This window comes from Euprymna scolopes, chromosome 17, assembly GCF_053919585.1.
Source record: "Euprymna scolopes isolate OS-2025 chromosome 17, ASM5391958v1, whole genome shotgun sequence".
NCBI lineage: Eukaryota > Metazoa > Mollusca > Cephalopoda > Sepiida > Sepiolidae > Euprymna > Euprymna scolopes.
In genome coordinates this window covers 56,508,160-56,520,645 of record NC_136498.1, presented here as the reverse complement: position 1 = coordinate 56,520,645, position 12,486 = coordinate 56,508,160, and positions in this window count along the sequence as shown.

Here is a 12,486-nt window from a genome sequence, read left to right as displayed (position 1 = left end):
AATAAAGGCGGAATTCTCGACCCCCTAGCAAATAATAACAGTAAAACCTTGGAAAATAAAGTTCATTCGTCGTAATTGTTGCTGTATTTTCAAGAAGAAAGATTATTTAAAAAAATCTCAATTTTTTTTTAATCTCCGTAAAACCGGTACATTTTCAAAAAGTTCTCCAAAAAACTAAAAACGGGGACAATAGTACCCAATGTTATCCAATACGTATTTTTACGTAAGCAATGAAACCATGCGATTTGTTAAAATTCTTACAAAAATCAAATAATTGATTAATTTCGTTAATTTTTTATAGACTTATTTAATAAAAAGCTGAACTATGTATAAAATGAAATAAAATATACAAAAAAGTTATCACATTTTGCCCTCCCCTAACGCGATTATATCAGAAGTTTCTTTTTAGGGATAGATTGACATCTTACGTTTTTACATACTAAAATATACCTCAATGATAAAATAAAATATCTGTAGTATTAGGTCACAATCGTTGCCGATTTCTGCGATTTTCTCGATTTTCCGGGGGAGGGTGGTGGAAAATTCATTAAAATTCTTCAAATTTTACGAAAAAAATTTATTATGTATTTTTTAGTGTCGCCTGTGAAATTTCAAATTATTTCCGAAATAATTTCTTTTTATTTTTGGATTGAATTTTCAAACTCCGTGAAAAATGTGAAAGATTGACTCTTAAAACTTATTGTGAATAAGCAAACAATCTTACTGTTAATAAATATTTTTTAATCGATACTGTTTTCCATCACTTAGCAAATAAGAAATATATTTAGAAATTTAACGATAATATTTTTTCCGTGGAAGATCAATTTATTCATCACTAATAAAAGTTGTCGCGTAACCTATATTAACTGTTTCTTCATTGTTAAAACAAAAATACAATTTCTAAACAAAGTAACTAAAACAATTATGAGTCCAGAGTTAATTAATTTCTTTCGGCACGGCTGATTTTACCATCTGTAAATATTAAATATAAACGTGAAGTTTTATTCATAATTTAATATAAGCATTTTAAATTAAATATAATATTCTGATGAAATTAATTTAAGGAATTTGTTACAATTTAAATGATTCTTAGTTTTAGAAATTAAAAATTAATATTTTCTTGAATAAAGAAGAATTTAATAGAATTAATTCAAATATTACTCTTTGTCGGTCTACAAATTACGATATTGAAATTTAATAAATTGTTATCACCAAAGAAATCTTGCTATTTATGGCCCTCTATAGATACCGGAAGCTAACATTGCTGCCTACTTAAATGTCTTTTTTTTCTGGATATAAACACCTATATCTGTCTTTTTTTATAATATTACAAGTCAAAGGTAAGACGGTTTCTGTTATATGTCGTTTGACTAATGATTGAACCAAAACTTTAACAAGGTATAATGTATATTTGTACTGACATTTTTTAAAATATAATTTTAATGTTTAATTTGGATGTTTTGTATTTTTTGTTTAGGAGAAGATTTACCGTCATTGTGATTTTTTATCGTTTGTTAAAGGTTTTGCTATTTTCAAATGTTCAAATAGAATAAAAATTTCGGTTAATTAGTTTATTTTTTCTAGTTTTTACTCCTATTTTTTCTTATAGAAAATTAGTGCCACACCTAATGCATATATATATATATATATATATATATATATATATATATATATATATATATACTTTTATGTACTATACTGAGTTCGTGTAATCCAGTAAACTTTCATATACCAATAAGTTTAAAGCCAAAAAGAGATGACTTAAAAAGCAAGCTAAAAAATTATCATATTTCATAATTGAGCCTTGAATAAATAAGAGAAATAGACGCAAGAAACATATTTAGTTCAATCCACCATTCAGCGAGCATATCGAAATTATATACTTAGGGAATTCTATAGAATAATAGACGAAAACTTTCCCCCGGAGAATAAATTAAGCAAAATAATAAATAGAAACTCTGTAAAATTTTCTTTCTTAACGTCCAGCAAATTAATTAACACTATAATCAGCCCCAGCAACAGAAAAATCAGCAAAACAAGGAATAATAACGAATTAACATCAAATGAAAGTATATTAGACAGAAAATGTAATTGCAGAGCACCTGGGAATTGTTTGTTTGGTGGGAAATTTCTAACCTCGGAAATAGTGTATGAATGCGAGATAAAAACCGACAATACTAAGATATATCTGGCGGCCACGGATACCGTGTTTAAGGACAGATACAGAAACCACATAGTATCATTTAAAAAGGAACCTGAGATAAAGACTAATAGAGATGGTGCTAACGATAGCAGGGGAGAGTACAAGAATCATCATTAAAATAAAAATAAAAAGAGGAATACAACTGCATTAGGTGATTGGGTTAGGAAACTTAATAGAAGTAATGAAGATTTGTAATTAAAATGGGCAGGGGGAGGAAGTATAGCCCTGGGAAATCAAAAAGGTGCAATCTATGTTTATTGAAAGCCTTTTACATAGTGAATTGTAAAGAGGAAATTTTTAATAAAAGACTAGATGCCATACAAGGATGTCTTCACAGTAATAGGTTTCTGCTATCACGCCTTAAATGTAACTGAGCTATAAATGTTTACAAGAATAAGGATATTCGGCTGCTAGGATTAAACTTTAATGTACAATTATATAGCTGGGAATGATATGATCTAAATGAAGGATCCAAATTTAACACACAAATATAGTTTGTATCATTCTAAACTGGGTAAGAAATATAAATAATGTATAAAGCTGATCTAAGAATAGAATTTTTTCCATGACGGTGAACATTTTTGTATTCAGTTGTAGCAGTATTGATGGAGAAATAAGTGATGCCCTCTTCAAATCAATAAAACAACTTAACAATGAACTAGCAATTATTATTAAAAAAATTAAATTAGCAATTTAGGTACTGGAAATTAATTTAATTGATTTTGTCATATGACATCTTAAGTTTGTAGCATCCATGCTGATTTATGGGTGGTTTTGCTGTCAGAATAATAATAAAAGGATATATATCATTTTGTTTAGACACCCAAGAATACAACACACTAATAATTCTGGCTTTGAAGACATGAGAAAAAGTGTTAGTGGATTAATAACAGATGTTGCTTAAACTCATGGGCAAACAAAACAGTTTTTAAGATTAAAAACATAATTTATATATTTAATTTGTTAAGTAAGCTATCGTAGCACGTTCTGGACCTGTTTGATTCAATTAATTATTAAATCATAGACGCTTTCTAGTAATCATTAGACTGAAAACATCCAACGGCCTGAATTATCTCTCTTTAGCTGTTATGGGAAATAAAATTGACTCTTTTCCATCAGAATTCACTATTGGCAATTAAAAATATAATTGGATTATCTACCTTTGTAATTGTTTTTTAGTAACGATATGAAAACATATTAATTAGAATAATCATGAATTTTACAACATTAAATAATGATAAATAAATTAGAATCTTTTACTCGAAATGATGTATAGGGATTTATGTATATAATACAGTATTTTTTATCCTCATATTCAATGAAACATTAAACCTAAAATGGTCCATATCTAAGTACTAAAATAACGATAATTTGTAAATATTACTTGCAATTAATACGAAACTAAAATTAACCGTAACGTTAATGCAAGGTTGTTATGGCCATATTATAAATATAGAAATAAAAATTTAAAAAATTCTTTAAAAAAATAATTATGTGAAATAAAGAAATACTGAAATCTAATTTAGGAACGAAAATGATATATAAAAAAGATTAAATGGCTAAGGGTTTTTGTGGAAGCTTCTTATGACTTTGTTCTTAAATAAGGTTACGAACATTAGGTGATATATTAATATTTAAATGGACTTTACGTGGAGGTAACCCCAAGGGTAAATGTTTCTCACATGCTTTTTCGGTCAATGGAATTTTTCTTTCTTTTTCTTTCGCTTCAAACTATGTTCTATTGTCAAGAGTGTTTTTATCTATAAAGTCTGAAGAAATGCTGGTGTTTGAAAATTCTCAAATCATATAATGTTGTCGACCGGGCATGGAAACAATTGTAACGTAAAACCAAATACACTTTTTGTTGACATCAACAACTTTTTTGAATGTCTTGATTTTGCTTACACAGTATATATATATATATATATATATATATATATATATGTATGTATATATATATATATATAAATATATATATGTATTAATGTTGTAGATATTCACCAATACTCAATATATGGACTCTTCCGACGATATAAATATACCAATCAAGTAATACGCCATATTTGCATTTGCTATCACTCTCGTCCCCAAAGTATAAATACTTTTACTAAACTATATTCGTGTCCGATTCGTTTTTAGTAAGCTTTTTTCTGGTGATGATGAACTCGAATTTATTAAAAGGGTACCTACAACATATCATTATTACCACAAAATAAAACGTTTTAAACAAAAAGGAAATGGATGAACATACACTAGAAATCATCACACGAAAACTATCTAACACACGTCGTCACACATACGGAAATTATCTAACAACGTAGTATCATACTCAACTAACAAGGTAGTCTTTCAACTAGTACTACGAAAATACATCATCAACGCTCTGCTGTCCAGCTGCCATCAATTGAAATGAATGCCCCTCGTCTTGGGGAGACTTCATGTTTTGACAAGCTTCTGGGCTTGACCTTTATTCCCGATCTGAAATAGAACACGTATATCAAATCAATTGCCAAAATCGCTGGAAAGATGGTGATAATCTTCTACCGCTCCAGTAGATATCTCACTCCTGATGCAATTTTCTACCTATATAAAAGCTAGGTTCGGCCAACGATGGAGTGGGGTACTGTTGCCACATCTGGGCAGGGACTGTCTGAAGCAGCTTATCCTGCATTGACAGAGTTCAAAATAGATTTTGTAGCTTAGTGGGGTATGCCCTTTTCTCTTCTCTGAAACCCCTTTCCCACAGAAGAGACGTAGCGAGCCTGTCCCTGCTTTATCGTTGTTTTCATGGCAGGTGCTCATTCGATTTCTGGTCCCCCCTCGTCAAACTGTCACGAAAAATACTCGTCTTGACAGAACCACAATCAACAACTACCCACATTCTTTATCCGTGCCTGCACCTAAACGTAGATTCCATGAGCATGACTGCTTTCTTAGAACTGCTCGCCTGTGGAACTCTATTCCGTTTGCCTGCTTTCCAGCTGACTACAATCTGATTGTCTTCAAGCCAAACGTGAACAATTCTTATTGAACCTTCCCCTTAAGTAATCCAAGTTACAAAATTCCCACTAATGTTTACTACGCTAAAATCACAATGACTAATATATACCGATTAACCCTTATCCTCGGGTGGCTTCTGGACCTTGATAAGCGGTGACCCCCATGTAAAAAAATGCCCTTCAACAAATCGCTCTTGTCGGGCGGTGAAAATATTTCTAAAACTGTATTTGAAAAATATTTCGATTAAAACTAAGAAGCTAAATCAGTAAGTTTATCTCCAATCAAATCACCCCCCCCGATGGAATAATGCTTAAAATTTATTTAACATACAGCATTAAAATAATTAGTAAAATTACAGGGGCCATTATAAAGTAAAGTGAAACGGGGTTTCTTTAAGGAAGTAAATTTCGTCCTTGTAATAATTAGAAAATCTACAGATGGAGAATTTTAAGTCTACTATTGTTCAGATAAGGAAAGTGTTATTAAACATTTTTAAAACATTGAAGATAGGCCTGTTATAGTCCAAAATATATCAGAAATATTTCAACAACAGCCCACTCTAGACTTAGCTACACAAAGATTTTACTTACAAGGAAAAGAAAACATATAATAGAGCTATTTCACTTTTTGGAGAATGACCAGTTCCGGGCCGAAATATATTAGAAACATTTCAATTAAAAAAACAAAAGGAAAAGGAATTAAATCGTAATTTTCTTCTTTTAATAAAATATCCTGCATTTTTACAACTTTTAAAAACAATTATCTCGGTTTATTTAATATATATATATATTATAAGGTAAAATTAAAAGCCAAGAACAATGCGAGATTTTTTTTTTATATAGAGTAAAATTAAATGCAAACAAAAGAAATAAAGTTCTTTTTTTTGTTGTTTGTCTTTTCTTTTTCACACAAATTTTAACTGTAAACAACAGTAATTTTTTTTTCTGTTGTATTCAATGGTGATATAAATTTCAATATATTTCAGACTTATTAGTCCATTTTCAAGAGAAGACAGCGAAAGAGTGTTCAAAATTGGAAAAGTAGCCGCCGAGTTTGCCACGTGATACCGCGAAATATAGAACAAAAAATGACGTTAGGAGAACGTTAAAATAAATCAGTTGATGTTTGAAATACTTGTTGCGTTTGTGAATCAAGGGAGATGACTATTCAAGCAGGGTTTTTTTTTTTTTTTTAAATTATTGTTTTTCTTATGTTTTAAACTTATATTATAAAAGCGGAGCTCAATTCCAGTCTATTGTTTAGTGTGGGAGTATTTTTTGAAATAATAAAAGTTTCGAGGATACGAAGTTGACCTACGTTTCTTGAAGAAGCAAGAATGTTGATGTGAAAATCTGGTTCTGAATTAATGCAAGTGCGAATATGTTTATAGAACGACGAAGCAGTAGTGTTTAAGTGCTCTTTAATGCGGTGATGAAGCAATCTGGTAGTGCTTCCGATGTAAGATGCACTGCATTTAGCGCATTGTAGGTCGTAAACAACGTGGTTCTTAAAGCATAAACCTGTGTGATATTGGGAAATTAGAGAGTGAACAAGGGGAAGGTGTATGCGATGGATGTTTTCGGTTGAGCTGTTGTCTTAAAGTAGATCCAGTGTGGATGAGTTGAATATTGAGCCCCTCGCTGCGGATGGCTTTTCGGATTGAAGATGAGATTTTGTCACTGAGGAAGGGTAGTTTTAGAAAACAATTGTTAGAGAAGGGTCGGGTGTTGCGTTTTTTCTTTTTAAGTGAGGATAGGATCGTATTAGGGTAGCCGTTTAGTGAGAGGGTCTGTAGGAAATTGTTAGTGTGTGTATGTTTGTCGGAGATGTTAGTGCATTTGTCTTGTATGCGTGAGATTTCGGCATGTGCGTAGTTTAGTTTGTCCTTGAGAGGTAGCGCAGATTTGAAATGTACGAAGAGGCGTTTGCTGGCGGTTTTTCTGTAGAATTCAGTGCATATGGCACCATTTTTTTTTATTTGTATTTTAAAATCAAGTAGAGAAAGGGATTCCGAAGAGTCTGGGTGTTCTATAGTAAATTTTAAGTTTGGGTCGGTCTTATTGAATTTGTGGAAAATGTTAATAGCTTCTTCGCGGGAGTATGTGATAATTAAAATGTCATCGATATATCTAGTAAAAAGGAGATAAGAATAGCAGGTACTAAGGGTGTGTCTTTCGAGTTTGTCCATATAAGCAATGGCAAGAATACCGGATAGACTGGAGCCCATGGGTAGTCCAGATACTTGTTTGAACGTGTTTTGTAGGAAAGTAAAGTAAGTGTTGTCTACTATAATACGGAGGAGTTGTAAGAGATCTCCTGGAGTAATTCCGAAGCATTGTGGGTTTTTAGATGCTATAATGTCTGCCATGAGATTAATGGCTGGATGTGCAGGAATGGAGGTGTATAAAGAAACGACGTCTAGGCTAAATGGGTATCTGTATAGTTTGAGTAGATGGTGTGGTAGATCGTTGAGTCTGTTAATTACTTGGTTGGAACTACTAACATGGGCTGTTAGTAGTTCCAACCAAGTAATTAACAGACTTTACATTTTTTAAATTTTTCATTTCCATACTTAGTGGATTAGGCGCGAACGCAGACCCCACAATTTTTATGAACCACTGTTCTGCCAGATCAAACATAACCATTCTTGTATCTCGATACATCTTCTATCATTATATGAAATCATTTTTTTTAAATAGTCAACCATATAGGAGCCTATTCGTGACAACACACACATTCAGATTTATATTATAGATATAGCTTGAGGTAGCTGCTTGTCTAGCCGCACTGATGAGATGTGAAACAGCGAAACCGTACTGTATGTGGATGGCTATGGCTATATATATATATATATATATATATATATATATATATATATATTTAAAAAATAAAAATTGCAATAAGTTTACCAAGGTTATCAAAATGGTAAACTTAAAATATATTATAAATATTAATATTTACAAGTAAAGTAATCTCAAGCAGATGTAAAAGCTCAATAAAACCGAAAAGGAAATAGAGCTTATAATATGAACAAATGATTAATAAAACATGTTAAAAGACATCTTGAAAAAGAGTTAAAAACGTATTTAATTTTAAAAAAAAGAAAGCACAAGATAAGTGGATAGTCCTTAATCCGCGGAGTTTCGAAGAAAACTCTCCTTCTCATCAGAGGGAAGGAATTAGCAAAATGCGGGATCAGATTTTGCATATAAAAGTATTTAATGAAACTACAAGTAAGTCACAGATCTTACTTGGTTAAAAAAAGGGTGAGGTAAGGGGAATAGGAGGTAAAAGAAAAATGAGAAAAATATTTCACATGAATAGATAGTCCGGTGAAGGGTAAAAAAATCCAAGAATTGTAAAATCCAAAATATCAAAAATCCCACATTTTACTAATTCCTGCCCTCTGATGAGAAGGAGAGTATTTATTCGAAACTCCGCGGATGAAAGACTATCCACTTATCTTGTGCTTCCTTTTTTTAAAATTAAATATGTTTTAACTCTTTTTCAAGATGTCTTTTAACATGGTTTATTAATCATTTGTTCATATATATATATATATATATATATATATATATATATATATATATATATATATATATGCGGGAAAGAGAAAGAGAAGGATATATATATATATATATATATACATATATATAGAGAGAGAGAGAAAGAGAGAGAGAGAAAGAGAGAGAGAGGGGGAGAGAGATCATTTGTTTTTGTTTTTGCGATACGTTTTGAATTAATTCAATTATTTACGAAAGTGCATTTTCACCTAAATGCGAGTTGGGAATAATTTTCCCTTTAATCAACCATGGGAGCTGCATACATATTGTTTTTAAAATATAATATATAATATATTTATAAATTATATTTTTAAAATTATATTTTAAAAACAATATATATATATATATATATATATATATATATATATATATATATATATATATATATATATAAACATTGCTAAATTAAATATTTATTTATTCTGGAAACTGGAAAAAAAGTTTACAAGCACACAACCTCACAACTTAACAGTTAACTAATACCGGATATTTCCGGAAAGATTTCTCGTTAACAATGCTATTTGTTTGGGCAAGTTGGCTCAATTACTTAAATTATCGCAGAGTGATGTCTTTTTTAGGCGGGGGGGGGGGCTTTTGCTGCGTCCTACAATAACGTTTTGTTTGGACATTTCTCAACATGCCAATATAATTTTAATGGTTTCCACATGTTCTGGATCGGATTAATATACAGGGCGTTCCAAAAGTCTTGGGCACATTTCAAGTCCTCATATCTTCATAACTCTGAATAGTAGAAAGATGAAAGTGGTACCATTTTAAAGCTAAATGCATTAAGTTTTTTGTAAGGCTTTTGATATTTTTCATTTTTTTTTTAAATCCAATATCTTAATAGTTCTTAAGATATTCAATGTCAAATGTCCCCAAGACTTTTGGAACACCCTGTATTGCATTTCTTGCTTAAACATTTGATTATAATAACTTGAAAATATTTACATTTACTCTTGTGTTATTATATTTTCTTATAGAAATGATTTATCCCTAATATCGAACAGACTCTTATCACGAGAGTATATCACATCTAATAATTATTTTACATTATATTTATTTTAGAAATAATTTACATAAATACAAATTATCAATTGACATTAGACTATTACGCACTAAATCCTCCTTGATCCTTTCGTTGACAAGCTATTTGTTAAGGCAAGCTGCGTATCATCTTCTTGTTTCATTGTGGATTAATATTGTAAAACTATTTTGACTGCCCTCTACAGTAACGGTTATGTTTGTAGATTTTAAACGAACCAATTCTCTTTTAAATGTTCTCTAAGCGATTATTGATCTGATTAAGATCAGGACTTTGTTCGAACAAAACATCGTCTGCAAAGAGTTATCACTCAACAACGTTTTGGCTTATTTAGTGTGGCACAAGAAGGAAACATATATTGAGCTTTTGTAACGAAGTATTTTTTCACCCAAATACAGATGTATTCTTTAATATTGATGTTTATGTCAAACAGTAATAGACGAACTGTAGACACTTGTGCCCCCATGACGTAGACACCCTCGACAAACCCGACAGGCAGATAAATCTCACCTCCACAGAGTAGAGATCCCTAGATGTAAAAGATATGTTTACTCCAGTAGTTTCCTCCCCAGAACCACTAGACCCTGGAATTCCATACCAGGTTCCTGCTTCCCTAACTGTACTTACCTGCAGAAGTTCAAGTGCAACGTGAACCGACATCTTGCTGCCCAAATCCCAACATAATGCCCGAGTAGTTGCTGCCCCTGATAGTAACCCCCTACACCAAAGTGGCAATGCGCCTTTTTTGTGGTGAAAATGTAATAAAGAAAAAACAGTAATAGATCTCCAATACCAAACCATAGAAATAAACCTAGACCCATAATTTCTCCACTTCCAAGATTATCTGTTGTTTATAGAACTGAAACACAAAAAGACAGGGAATGCTGTTTGTGTTACGTTGAGACAAATACGATCACGGTACAACTTCTGCAGCTGTCAATGAAGACTAGAATTTGTCGTTGGAGTTAAAAAAACTCCCTAAAATTTGTATTCCTGCTAATAATCCTCTATGCCAGAAACAGCCCATTTCACATCCTTTTCTGTTTAAGTGAGCAGAGATTTAGTGTTTGAATTTTGTTCTGTGGGTAAGCATCGAGAATCCCGTCACTATCCTGTCTGCCTACTGGGATACATTACACATATTAAGAATTAGCTGTTCCACCTAGCGCGCGCTTCCTGTAATTCGTTTTACTTTTGTTTTACTTTTTTGCAACTATGCTGTTTTTTTTACCCAATTATTCTTATTTTAATGAGATTTTGAAAGTTGTAGTGTTAGGCTATCGTTTCGTCATGAAATTAGTAATTGAACGAAATTCGTATAAAAACTATAACCAATTAAATTAAAGTAACGTTGTCATTTTATTCTAACGAGACACGATTATCGAGGCCTAAATGTCACTCAAGGACAAAAGGTACTGGTTTGTGTCATACGAATGGTGAACAAACACTATGGAAATTACAGACGTTAATTTTGATCTGAACAGAATTTGATCACACAACAGGACGACTCGATACTGAAATCTGTAGTTGTAGTACAATGAGGTATTAAATCAGTGAATTGATGGAGACCACTCGACCAATGAGTTAAACAAGCTGGATCAAAGGAAACAGGGAAGTTAAAGAACACATACCATATTTGTATTTAAAGAAGAGACTGAGGCTAACAATATCACATCTATGGAAGAGAAATTGCATGGTCTAATTTAATTGCGGATACGTTTCTGCACCTTATCAAGACCCCTTAAATAGAACAAAAGTTATGCAGCCCAAATATGACGACAATACTCTATACATGGTCTGATAGTAGGTTTTTAGAGATATAGTATAGTCTCAAGTGTGATAAAGTGTGGAAAGCGACAGAAGGATCATGCACTATGAGAAACAGAAAAAACAATGGATCGATTATAAAAATATAAGAAATATTTGATATCAAAGAAACAAGGAGTTTAAGAGTCGCTTTTTTCTCAAGAGCAGAGCCATCCATGAAAACCCCAAGAGAGAAAGGTACATACCTCCGATTGTAAGACACAACCTGTGTCTTCACAGGACTAAACAAAACAGACCATTTCATACTCCAATCCACAAATGAACTCAAGTAAACTTCTAGATTGGCTGCATATTTCAACTGATCTAAGGGAGATTGTTGTGAAACAACACCAGAATACAGAGTGGTTGCAATAAATAATCGATTTATAGTAAGTAAAGATTAATAATATGTAAGTAACACAGAAGCAAGAAACTTGCAAACATATAGACATATGTAATATATTGTTTCCAATATAATGTCAAAAATATCATACCTGTATCTTATCTACTATATAATAAAATGATTGCAGAAATCCCCCTCTGGACCAAAGTACACTAAGTTTGCACCAACATGATGCCACATACAAGTTTATTATGTCTGACCTATGTTCCACCATCATATGTAACTTTAGAACGCTGTTTTAGGCACATTTGTTCGTTATAATAAAATCCTAATTTTCATCCTAGGAAAAACATTATCACGATCGTCAACTTCTTTATAGGCAGTATTTCGCATTTTCCCCTCTTAATATAAGTCCTCATACCACCACCAGTTTACACTGGGAACTATTATACACATTGTACCTATAACTCCCTGTTTACCTTCGTCACTGGCCAATAAACTCATACACAAGCCATTACTCTTTTTA